The sequence below is a fragment of the Temnothorax longispinosus genome, chromosome 11, assembly GCF_030848805.1.
Source record: "Temnothorax longispinosus isolate EJ_2023e chromosome 11, Tlon_JGU_v1, whole genome shotgun sequence".
Lineage (NCBI taxonomy): Eukaryota > Metazoa > Arthropoda > Insecta > Hymenoptera > Formicidae > Temnothorax > Temnothorax longispinosus.
In genome coordinates this window covers 495,382-507,818 of record NC_092368.1, presented here as the reverse complement: position 1 = coordinate 507,818, position 12,437 = coordinate 495,382, and the positions used below count along the sequence as shown (strand labels likewise).

The window sequence follows — 12,437 nt, the reverse complement described above, 5'->3', positions numbered from 1 at the left end:
AAACAGGGCTTATAAACTGTAATGCTTGTGACTCTTGCCGACCTAAGTCTTCACAGCGCGCCGCGCCGAACCGAATATTCTTGCCGTGTAGCCTTTCTGCGCACTGCTGCACCAATTATTTTATTTCTATCCAGCATTTACTTTTCAATGCACGCAATTATTTTAAACACTCGGAACGACTGCTGAAAGCCTTCCATGTCTGATTGTTTTAAAGTTTTAAGTTTGGATTTGCGAGTCGCGAAAGACGGGAGTCTTTAAAAGTCCAAGAGTTCATGGTAGAGAGCTGGAAGTTATTAATTTACTTGCATTCTAAATAACAGTACATGAATTTTATAATATTTTATAATATGTGTACTATATTATATTATCCAATATAGTAGAGGAGAAGATGGTAATATGAGACTGTGCTGATAATATGGAACCCCTCAATATCTCAAGAACACTGTACTTTAAAGGTGACAGCTAGAACTTGTTTATTATAGGTTTCCCTTTAGATATCTAGACGATAAGAACGCTAGGTTCATTAATTCCTTAATGGCGGTAGATTAATTAACCTATTTCTCTTTTGTCAATTTTCAAACCTTTGAAAGGTACGTAAAACTTTGTTTATTTGTAACTGTTCATGATTAAAAGGTAACTTTTAGAGCCAGAGACATTTAACATATTATATAATTTATATTTAATGTAATATCTACATATATTATAAATTATCTAATATAACATAATCTATATAATCGTATGTATTTTATGTTTAATAAAAAGAGATTGATCGGAGAAGTTGGTGACTTCTTCCTTGTTTCCATTCGATCACAAAAACTGTCACGTATTGACACACGTCGCAGTTTTGTCTCCCGTATCAATCACCTAATGATATAGTAAATTTAGTTTCCCGATTTCAATCGCAACGTTTCCTGGCTCATCGTTTTCGAATGCAACGAGTCTTTGTTCAGATCACGATTAGTTGACACTTTGGCCATCTTCGAAACATATTCTATCTCAAAATCGATCTTTTTTTTCGAATAGTTTTCCTTAAACAATATTGTTTTATATAATTATATTTAATTCACAATGTAACGTCCTTTCCTTTACAAATAAATGTGTGTATGTTAGGTTTGTAGATTCTACATAGATAAGTTGTACTAGAAAAATAGTTTATCTCCGTATGTACGCGCAGATAATCTTCAATAAGCTGTATGAACAGCCTTCGCATAAAAGACTCGCGGCGCAACGGAGCTATAATGCCCGTTCGTTTACTAAGAGGATGGAGACTTAGATTTCTCGCGGTTTTCCTTGTAATTTAGTCCCTCCTAGCTATCACTGGCGGAGAAAGAAGCGAGATATCGAAGTCACGTGCATTTTAGCCCGGAGCCGGTTACCGATCTCGCGATCGCGAGAAAGGGGTAAAGAAAGGGGTGAAACTAAACTAAAGGAGCGGAGGAGCGGGGTGAGGTACAGTTGAACAGGGGGTCCAGTATTCAGCCAGGAAGATGGGATGCGGCAGTTAAAAGCCGCGCACAGTCTGCAAGTTTCTGGCGCGATGGCGATACTTACGAGCGATTTGAGATTTAAGGTCGACTCGACGCCATTCATCGCTAAAAGCCTCGTATCTGCGCGGCTGTCGGTTTTAATGATTAATACAGCTCGTCGCTCAAGGATTAAGTCGCAGTGAGATAGGTGACTTTAACGCGGAGAAAAAGGGGGAGACAGAGTCGCGCGAGGATGAAAGGATCGACTGAATCGAGTTACATTTTTACATTGACCTAAATTTCATTCCCAAATCGTGGATCTCAAAAGCGTTCACGGTGCCGTGAAGTCGAGATAAAGGATTTATTACGAAGCAAAGTTAGAAAACACGAGAATAATTTGCGAACTTGTCAATCTAAATCTGATTACGCAATTATTTAGCATTGAAAATTAGGGGATAGAAATTTTCGCGAGTTAGAGAACGCTCCGAGAGAATCTTAGAAAACAAGAAGTGAAATTAAGAATTTGCGGAGGTGAAGTAACTCATACATGCGCAATTTTCTTTCCCGTTTCGTCTAATGAACCAATTTTTTTCTCCGCTATACATAACCTCGTTCGTTTCTATATTTTCTACCTTCTTAATTCGAAAGGACGATACAAATTAGGTATAATACAGGAGCTACGAAAAAAAAGTCAGAAGTTTACGGAATTGCGCGAAGCCACGCAGCTTCTCTCCCTCTCGCGCATTCACTCTCGTTACTCCGCTCAAGCTCATTTCTATGGCGTCGCCGAACTGAACCCGCCGTAGCTGGCCGCCACCTGATAACAACGTGCCGGGCATCGGGCGAAAATAAAAATACGAGACGCGGCTTTTGTTCGGCCGCGATGAGTCCGAACAATTCCCGTCCGCCCGTTTAATCGCGACGTCCATTTATACAGCGGGGAAAAGGGAAAACGGGTTGAAGAAGAAAAAAAAATAATTGCGAACGAAGCAACCGGGGATCACCGGCTTCGTTCGGAAGAATCGAGCGATCTCGCTCCTTTGTCCGGCAGGATGCTCCTTCCATCGCCGCGGTATTGTTCATAATCCTCGACTCGAAAGCGCCCGCTCGAGTTTTTTTTACGACCGCCAATTGTCAGACTGCATTTCGCACGTCGCATCCTCCGTCGAAGCGGATTAAATCGCCGCACGTAATCCTGTCGCGAGCACCTGCCAATCCGTCCCACATTTCACTAATTAATCTCGCTAATTATTCGCTAGTTGGGCTCGGCAGCAAGGGCAAAAAGCGGTCGCTTTTTTCAAGCTGAGCGCGCTCACGATGATGACGCTGACTAGCCGTAAGAATAATCTTTTTCTCTTTTAATTTTTAAGTAATTATAAATCTTTTTAAACATTAATATACCTTGACAAAAAATTGCCTTTTCATTGAATTGCACGATAAATTATTGATAATACCTATATTGATCGTGCATTTTAGATAATGAGATAATAATTGTAAACAAGAAATCAGGTAATAATTGATGAATGCAATAAAATTATATTTAAAAAAATGCACATAATTTTATACAAATACACATATGCTTCCAATAAAAACTCGTTTAATAAATTGGTATGCAGTTTCCCAAAAAGCTGCAGATAGTTCTTCGAGTTATTTCTGCGCCGAGACAAAAACTGTTCTCACATTTGGAATGCAAATACAGAGAGAAGCAAGCGCTTATTTCTGTTCAACGGTTAATTGGTTTACAGCGACTGCAAACTTATTTAGTAGCGGCAAAGTAAACTATTAATTAATATTCCCGTTATTTCGCGTTTTACATCGCGCCGACCGAGACAGAGAGCCTCCTTTATTAATTCAATTCATGGACGACTAATCTCCGAGAAAATCAACATTTATATTTTCTGATAAATAAATCCCGCGAAAGGGCGCACCTGAACGACTTCAGGTTTGTTAATTAGATCACAACGATAAACTCGAGACGCGCGCGCGCGTGCGGGGGGGATAAACTCTTAATTAATTAATTAATTAAAAGAACTCTCCGGCGTGGTAAAAGATCCCAATCGGTCGCTTTCTTTTTCAAAGTTTCCTCAGGACCAAAATCACTTAAATGGACATTATTTGCGCGTTCACAGTTGACGGAGCGGCCAGATATTTGCAACTAATCAATGTAATTGCACAGCACACGAATCCATTTAGTTGATAAATTTTCGGCGTTAAAGAAATTAAAACTCATATCGCACTCGTGCGACAATACGCACTGTTTTCTGTTCATACAATTTTATATCCCCCATGAAATCGTACAAGGATTGTTAACAAGCGTTGGAAACAAAAAATAAATTGATAAAGTTGCATAAAACAGCATGAAGTTGTATCAAAATTATGTAACAAAATTATATAACTAATTGAAGCTAAATAATAATTATAAACGTAACAATAAAATATTTTGCAAAAGCGTAATTTTCATGATGAATTAATAAACACGGGATGAACTTGCAGTTACACGTTAATTAATTAACATTTACTAGGTGTATCAATATGCGCGGGATAAAACGAATGTTTATTTCGTTATTCATTTACAACGGAGAAAGGAATTTACTCGTTAATATAACAACGCGGATGTCGAGAAATGTTAAATCAATTTCCTTCGTTATCACTCGAAACGACGAATTCGCTTCAGATGTAATCATCAGATGCGGAACAAAGTGCTAATTAGAAGGTTATTATTTATCATTTACGTCACAAGGAAAGTTTTATCGGAGATACGGTAGAGAGATAAGCTATTAATAATCTTCCGGGAACATCAGCGAGTGCAACAAACAATTTACATTACGCAACTCCAGACGGAGAAACGTAGAAATAATTGCGGTGCATTCTCCTATCTGGAGAGCAATATTTCTTGTATGTTCCTTGTCTTGTATCTTACTCATCTGTCGCTTCGTATCAAGTACGATAAATAGGGCGGCTCCACAGCGCATTCTTAAACAATGCACTTTGCCTGTTCCTCTGTTAAAACCGCGGTACTTCATAATCGACTGGATTTCTATCAAAGTGATGGCCCCGCCAATCTCCGCGCGATAATCGCGGCGACGAATTAACGGGTCCTCCCGCCCTCCCGTCAATTACCATAATTAATCGGCGATTGATTAATGGTGACACGTGGAATAACGCGTCGCGACGTCCGAGCGCGTCGATTGTTCGTACCGGGGGCGATTAATCGAGGCTCCCGAATTTCCCTCCTTCCCTCGGCCAGCCCGAAGGGATAATTTATTTACCGAGGCGGCTCGTTAATAAATTAAGACCGGCGTGAAAGCTTAATGAAACGTCTCGCGATGTCGCTCGAAGAATTACGAGCTTTTCCTTTCTCTTCCAGGCTCTCTCTTTCTCTCCGCGCCGCGCCGAGAGACCGCAAAAAGGATTCCGACCGGTCGGCAAGGACTCGCGATTACGACCCCGAAAGATACGTTTACCGGTCTTTCCGAGAAAGAGATAATCAATCTTGTTGAAAAAAATAAATAATTTTACGGAAAAGAGAGAAAGAGACTCGAGCGGAATAAAACCTCTATAACACGCTCGACTCTCTCGATATCAAGCTTAGACTATTAGTCCAAGATCCCAGGGCTCCCAGACGTAACTTATTTTGTGAAAGACAAAATGTGGGACATTGAGTAGTGTTCATATGAACTTTGAATACCTGCGTACCTGCAAAGGTGGTTAGACGGCCGATTTACAGGTACCAGGTGAGAAAGGTAAGTACAAATAGGGCTAACTTAACTTAAATTCTGACGGCTGATTTTTATATATACTTTATAAAATATTATTACAAAATAATATTCAACACTGCCAGACACTTTCCGCCGGCCATAACTTCCGCCAGACGCTTTAAAGCTCCCTAAAATAAAAAAAATGAACTTTACTTACATTCTGACGCTTGATTTTTATATATGTTACTTAACGGACTATTTCAAAACTATATGTGCTTAGCCAGACAAATCGTAAGGGCCAAACATCCCCCCAGACACCAAAAACATTCAGCCGTGAGTATGAGCGCGAGGGTACTATGCTCGCGTTTTAGAGCGAGTGAGATATCTATATGTGAACTAATTTACCCCTCTTAAACTCAGTCTTATAATATCTATGAAGATAAGTCAGAAAAAAACACCGTCCTTTTTTTATTACATTTTCTTCAACAAAAACACACATTTCATCAAAAACAGCTTGATGGAGTTGACGAACATCATGCCACTTTGTTTTAATTGTTTTTTTCTTTGACGATGTTTTATAAGAATATTCCAATTGACAATTTTTGTGATAATATATTTTTGTATGAATACAATTTTTAACTTTATTAATCAACTCCGCAAATGTTTCGTCTTCTTCATCTATCTTATTCAGAAAATCGTTTTTATTAGATGAATGTAATGGCAGTCTTTTTGATCTATGTTTTTTTGTCTTTTGGTTACAAAATATACTTATATGTATAAGTATATTATACGTATAAGTATATGTATAAGTATATTTTGTAACCAAAAGACAAAAAAACATAGATCAAAAAGACTGCCATTACATTCATCTAATAAAAACGATTTTCTGAATAAGATAGATGAAGAAGACGAAACATTTGCGGAGTTGATTAATAAAGTTAAAAATTGTATTCATACAAAAATATATTATCACAAAAATTGTCAATTGGAATATTCTTATAAAACATCGTCAAAGAAAAAAACAATTAAAACAAAGTGGCATGATGTTCGTCAACTCCATCAAGCTGTTTTTGATGAAATGTGTGTTTTTGTTGAAGAAAATGTAATAAAAAAAGGACGGTGTTTTTTTCTGACTTATCTTCATAGATATTATAAGACTGAGTTTAAGAGAGGTAAATTAGTTCACATATAGATATCTCACTCGCTCTAAAACGCGAGCATAGTACCCTCGCGCTCATACTCACGGCTGAATGTTTTTGGTGTCTGGGGGGATGTTTGGCCCTTACGATTTGTCTGGCTAAGCACATATAGTTTTGAAATAGTCCGTTAAGTAACATATATAAAAATCAAGCGTCAGAATGTAAGTAAAGTTCATTTTTTTTATTTTAGGGAGCTTTAAAGCGTCTGGCGGAAGTTATGGCCGGCGGAAAGTGTCTGGCAGTGTTGAATATTATTTTGTAATAATATTTTATAAAGTATATATAAAAATCAGCCGTCAGAATTTAAGTTAAGTTAGCCCTATTTGTACTTACCTTTCTCACCTGGTACCTGTAAATCGGCCGTCTAACCACCTTTGCAGGTACGCAGGTATTCAAAGTTCATATGAACACTACTCAATGTCCCACATTTTGTCTTTCACAAAATAAGTTACGTCTGGGAGCCCTGGGATCTTGGACTATATCAGGCGCGCGCGCGTCATGAAACAGAAGCCAATAAATTCAACGAGGTGGTTCTTCGCAATGCGTCCTTCCATAAACGTGCTCACGCCAGCCGCCGCGCCGTGTATCCTGGCCGGCCGAGCGGGCGCTTTTTTGCGACCGAGAGGAATATTTTCCCTGCAGGAGGACGAGAAAACGTGGGACCATTGTTCTAAACGGCGAGCGTGGAAAAGGGAAAAGTGGAAAAAGACGTAACGAACAGACGCGACCGAAGAAAATGGATCGACCGGTCATTTTGCCTCCTCCTTCCACCATCCCGCCCTCCTCGCCGCCGCCGTTAGACGCTGAAAGGGTATATAGCCTCTTTTTTTTAGGGCTGCTTCTAACAAAAAGAGGGTACGCGGAGCAGAGTTTTTTGGCCGGACCCTTCTTCTTTTGTTTTAAAGCAGCTTCTCGTATCGACAGATCGACACGAGAGTCGCGTGATGCGTTCGATGATGGTTAACTCGATCGCAGCAAAAAAAAGATAAAATAAAAAAAAAATAATACGCACGTACATTAAAGGAAGAGAGAGAGAGAGAGAGAGAGAGAGAGAGAGAGAGAGAGAGAGAGAAAGAGAGAAAGAGGGGCATACGATGGAATTTATTGCAGTCGGTGCTCGGCGTTGGACATTGGCGAATCGAACTAATAATTCGACCAAGCCGGAAATATCGGCGAAATGCAGACTTTTCACTTGCGCGAAATTATTTGCGCTCCGGGGATGAAACATTTTCATCCGTCGAAAAGGAACGTAAAAAGTATGCCGAATACGAGCTGCATCCACGTTAAAAAACATACAGGGGATACAGATTTAAGCTGTCGAATGTATTGAGTTCTGCAATTCGATTGGATATTTCGCTGGATCGGAATTTCGGCTCGAATTGTAATTATCAGGAATCGAACAAAAAAAAAACGTATTTTGCGGAGTGTTAAATATTGAAAGAATTAATTACATCATTTCGCTGTTATCTGTAGAAAGCTTGCGTTTTTATTTAATGGCACGCGGAAGTAAAGCCATGATATTATTGTAAATATGATTACACGGCTCGCGTTTGCAGCCTCGCACAATTTTATGGACGTGCATTAAATAACGCCGCCGCGCCGTATAGCGCCCTCCTGGCATAATTCCATATTTTTATTACAAATCCGCGTATGCGTTGTACCGTGCATTACCACGAGCATCAACGACACAACGAGAACGGCTGTAGGGGGAAAATGTGGCGAGTCCTTCGATGCGCCAGTCCGCAGAGTGCACTGTATCTTTTACCCTAGTTTCCTCTCTTCATCTCTCCATTCCCTCTGTTTCCGTACCGCTGTTTCTCTCTCGACGCGCGATTTAATTTAAGTTTAATGCGAGCCGGCGCACGTGGTCACGTACACTCAACAATGGCGAAAGGCTTGGTATCCAAGTAGAGAAACGCATCGGCGAAATTCACGCCGACTCTTTTCGAGCACATCCGGCGTCGTAACTTAATCTACCGGGTGTCTTGGAGATAAAACAAAAGCAAGGAGTTTTGTGCCTGCAGGGATTTTTCTCGAAGGGGGTGCGCGACTCCTTAGCGTAATACGAATTGCCTCGAATTTATCGTTATTCGATACTTCCGTTGAGCCTGAAACAGACTGGATTTGAGACCAGTCGAAAGTTCCATAAAGTATACGGAACAGCGTGTCGTAGCGAATTTTCTTCGAGACTTGTTATATCAAGCAACTGGATAATAATCGTAATAATCGATGTGTTAATAAAAATAAAAATAAGACAAAGTCCGTCTGGCACACGCGTTTTCCATTGCACATACTCTGGGCACACCCCATAGAAGCCGCCTAAGTTCACGACTATCGCTTTTATACGAAACGCTTTCGATCGACGTCACGATATGGTGGGCACGTGAAGCACGTGCGCCCCATGATAGCGTCGAATAAATATCCCGGTTGAAAAATGTCGGCGATTGGCGATCGTTGAATCGGCTATTTTCACGATCATGAGCGGCGGGAGTTTGAGTCGGAATTTCTGCGAATGCACTTTATTCTCATTGATGCATTTTATTACCCTTACTACTTTATATCTTTTATCAAGTAACTTGCGGCAAGTCGTAGCAGTAATAATAATCTGACCAGTGTTCCGTTATCTCTTGAACATTCACTGTCTAGATAAACGGTAACGGGTTTATGTCACAAAAGCATGGATATCTTGTTAATAAGCATACACATCAGGTTAATTGCGTTTATAAAAGTAACTAAAAAATGGCACGATTTTCAAACTATTTGAAAATTGAATTTATTATTTCGGCCGTGTCACCCTGCGTTCAAAAAGTTTTTCGGAGGTAAAAGTGGCTTTTATCGCCATCGCGCTATAATTGTTTCGCTTATGCGCGTCCCCGTCGCGAGATAACCACTTCGCGCGAAAATCTCGCACGCTAATCCGCGCGCCGGAAAAATCGCTGACGCGCGGAATGCGATTTTGTCCCGCGTGCGCGCGCGCGCGAGATAAAATCGTGAGTGGCTCTTTTGATCAAAGGCGCAGAAGCTTTTTCACTAATTTGAAAAACATCGCTGCATTTCGACAGACTTTCGGCACGTAAATTAAATGCCGCCCGAAATATTAACCCCCTTCAATTCCAGCTCGGGCGTGTAAAACATTTAATTTGAAAATTGATTAACTGTAGATTTCATTTCACCCTCGCGCACCGGTATTTTTGTCTGAAATAGATTAATATGATTAAATACATTTCGTAAATAAATATGTCGCAGGAAATCTGGATTTCCTTTGCTTTATTAGAAATATAGCGACATTAATTTTGACGCGCTGAACCTGACGTTAATATTGATTAAATGTTGATGCAAAAAGAGACCTCTGTCTTGATTTATTATCGTAATATTTACATGTAATACGCGTCTCTGATATTTTCCGATATTTAACTTTTGACGCGCGCCGCGAATATCCGACGCGAAAATAAATCTACTCAGAAAACTGCCGCGAACTACAAAATGACTAGCCAACTTTTCCACAATACCCTCTGTCAGACACCGACCCTTTTCGTTCCTATTCTTTTATTTCCAACACGTCGCTGCAATAGCCCCGCGCGCGCGATCCGATCCACTTGCAGCATTCGGTTGCGCCGTTATTCAATTCATCGCCGGATTCAATTACCTTCGCGCGCGCGCGCGGTAACGGTGAGTAGAGGCATTTCCCCTGCGCGCACGTGCGCGTGCACACCACCCATACACAAACGCGCACACGCCGCAATAATCTCGCTGTAAAACTCGGCCACGCGACCTAGATCAACATCCACCTAGTTTTCAACTTCGCCGACTAATAGAGGCGATCCCTCTTCGATCCGGCACCGCAGTAGGTACGCCGTGCGCCGTGGCGCAATGACGCTTCGCGTTACCTTCACACACACACATACACGTACAACGTCTCGTAAAAATATTGACAAAGTTCTCTCTCGCGGCTCTCCTCGCGTCTAAGTGGTCCGATATCGCTACAACTTCCATCCTTAGCTCTCATTACCTCGGCGAACGAATGGAACGTTGTTATCGCAACTTAGAGAACGATTCGAACTTCGCGCGACACCGATGTTGACTTTATACTCTTGCGAAGGAGCAACATCGAAAATCACCGAGTTTCCAGTGTCATCATTAACTTGTACGTGTAGTTCTTAACGATAAGAGGGTGCCGATTTACCCTTGTTTAACGCGAAATGTACACTTTATGCAGATCGCTCGGCTCGTGAGTACAGTACGCCCGTCGGGAGTACACCGGACCGCCAACGTTCGGGAAAACAATCTCTGAGCGACAGTCAACAATGGGTATTTACTTTGACGGTGGGCTACCGCTCGCGTACACCCAGCGCACGAGTGCCGCTTGACCGAGACCGCCACTCTTTTTTTGCAACCCGTAAACTCCACCCCCCAAACACTCCATCAATCACCCGGTAATGGCAGCCCTTCGGTTTTTATCCGCGTTCATATACGCGGTATAACGCCCGCCGGAAGGGCCCTGGCGATCGATACAATTTATTCCTAATCGGGAATTTATTCTTTGAATTCCGATATCGAGCCTTTTCTCCGGAATGAAGATCAACATCCAGCTGTTCCGTCGATGAGCACGTTAGGATTTTACACGTTAGGTTTGAAAGGCGTAACAAAACATAAAGATGAGAAATGAAGAAGGAGGACGCCGCGCGGGGACGATTTATTTCGCGAGAGCCGACAAGCGATATTTGAAGGGAAGATCGTTCAGATCGATTAAACAGAAGCATCATTTATTTGAGGATTAAACCGGGAAAGAGTTCTAAAGACGTAATTAATTTTCACGGGACGAAAAATTTCAGAGGAATTTACGACGCTTTTGTAATACCTTCTTGTATATTAAGACTTGATAAATTGAAAAGTTCGGGGATGAGGGGAGAAGAGATGATCGATCACCCTTTAAGATATATCTGATGTCTGGTCTCTCTCTCTTTCTCGTAAAAGATAATTAACTTCAACGTTAGCGCGCGCACACGGGAGAAAAAGTGTTTTTCAATAAGCTTTATCTCCATATAATCTCATATGCTTTTCCATTAAAAAAAAAATAATACAAAAATTGGTATTACTCGAGCTCTCGCTGAGTGGATGAGTCACTCACTTACGCACGATCAACGCTTGGTTAAACCCGTAACGCATTTCGGAGCGGAGTGAATTAACCATTGAATTAAATTCCTGCGTTGATTTTGTGCGGAGCGATATCCGCGAGTGTGCAGAGTGTCGCGTTTGCGCTCGGCCCGGCGCGGCGGACAACGAGCGCGATAAACGCGACGCGAACGAGCGAAACAAACGGAACCGCCGGATACCCGGGGGAACCGGAACCGCTCGGATCCGTGCATTGGACGGGCCGCGGTCGTCAAAACGCATCGGCGAGAGATAGTCCTCCCCGACAATATGACAGAACAAAACGGCTTGCGGCGCACGCCATGTCGTGCGCGCGCTCGCGGGAAAAGGAAATCCCCGAGTGGAGTTTGACAGCCGACCCGTGAAACCCGCGATACGCGTCCGACATTAGCGACTTTTCCCCGTTCCTTGTACTCGTCGACAGGGAAGCAGATAAATAACGTGGAGAGAGAGAGAGAGAGAGAGAGAGAGAGAGAGAGAAAGAAACAGAGAAACAGAGAGGAGAGAGAGAGAGAGAGAGAGGGAGAAAGGGAGAGAAAAGGAATCAGAAGAAAAGCTGGAGAGACTGGTACAGATATGGAGAAACAAGTGGAGTGAAGTGAAACAAGTAGAAAAAGACGCAAACAAACGGATCGATAAAACGGATAAATAGAGACACTCACCGGAGCAAGATGGGATAAATGTCGGAAAAGAAAGAAAGGGAGAGAAAGAAAAAGTGGAATGAGGATTTTATTATGCCTCGGGGGCGAATCGTTTCAGGTGCGATGCATGTACGAGAAGTAAATAACAGACAATTTACATAAATGAGTGTGAAACGTGTAAACATGACGCTGAGCTATAATGACAACTAACAAGCTGAATTTCCTGCACAGATTTGAATATACAAATAGCTGAAATAATACGAGGAAAAAAAGTAGTTTGCC

The 12,437-nt window shown here is 41.6% G+C and overlaps 1 protein-coding gene across 1 annotated transcript in view; it reads right to left on the bottom strand.

Annotated features, from left to right (window-relative positions):
• LOC139821768 (uncharacterized) overlaps nt 1-12,437 on the bottom strand; it is a 106,728-nt gene that overhangs the window by 41,576 nt on the left and 52,715 nt on the right. The window lies entirely within an intron of this gene.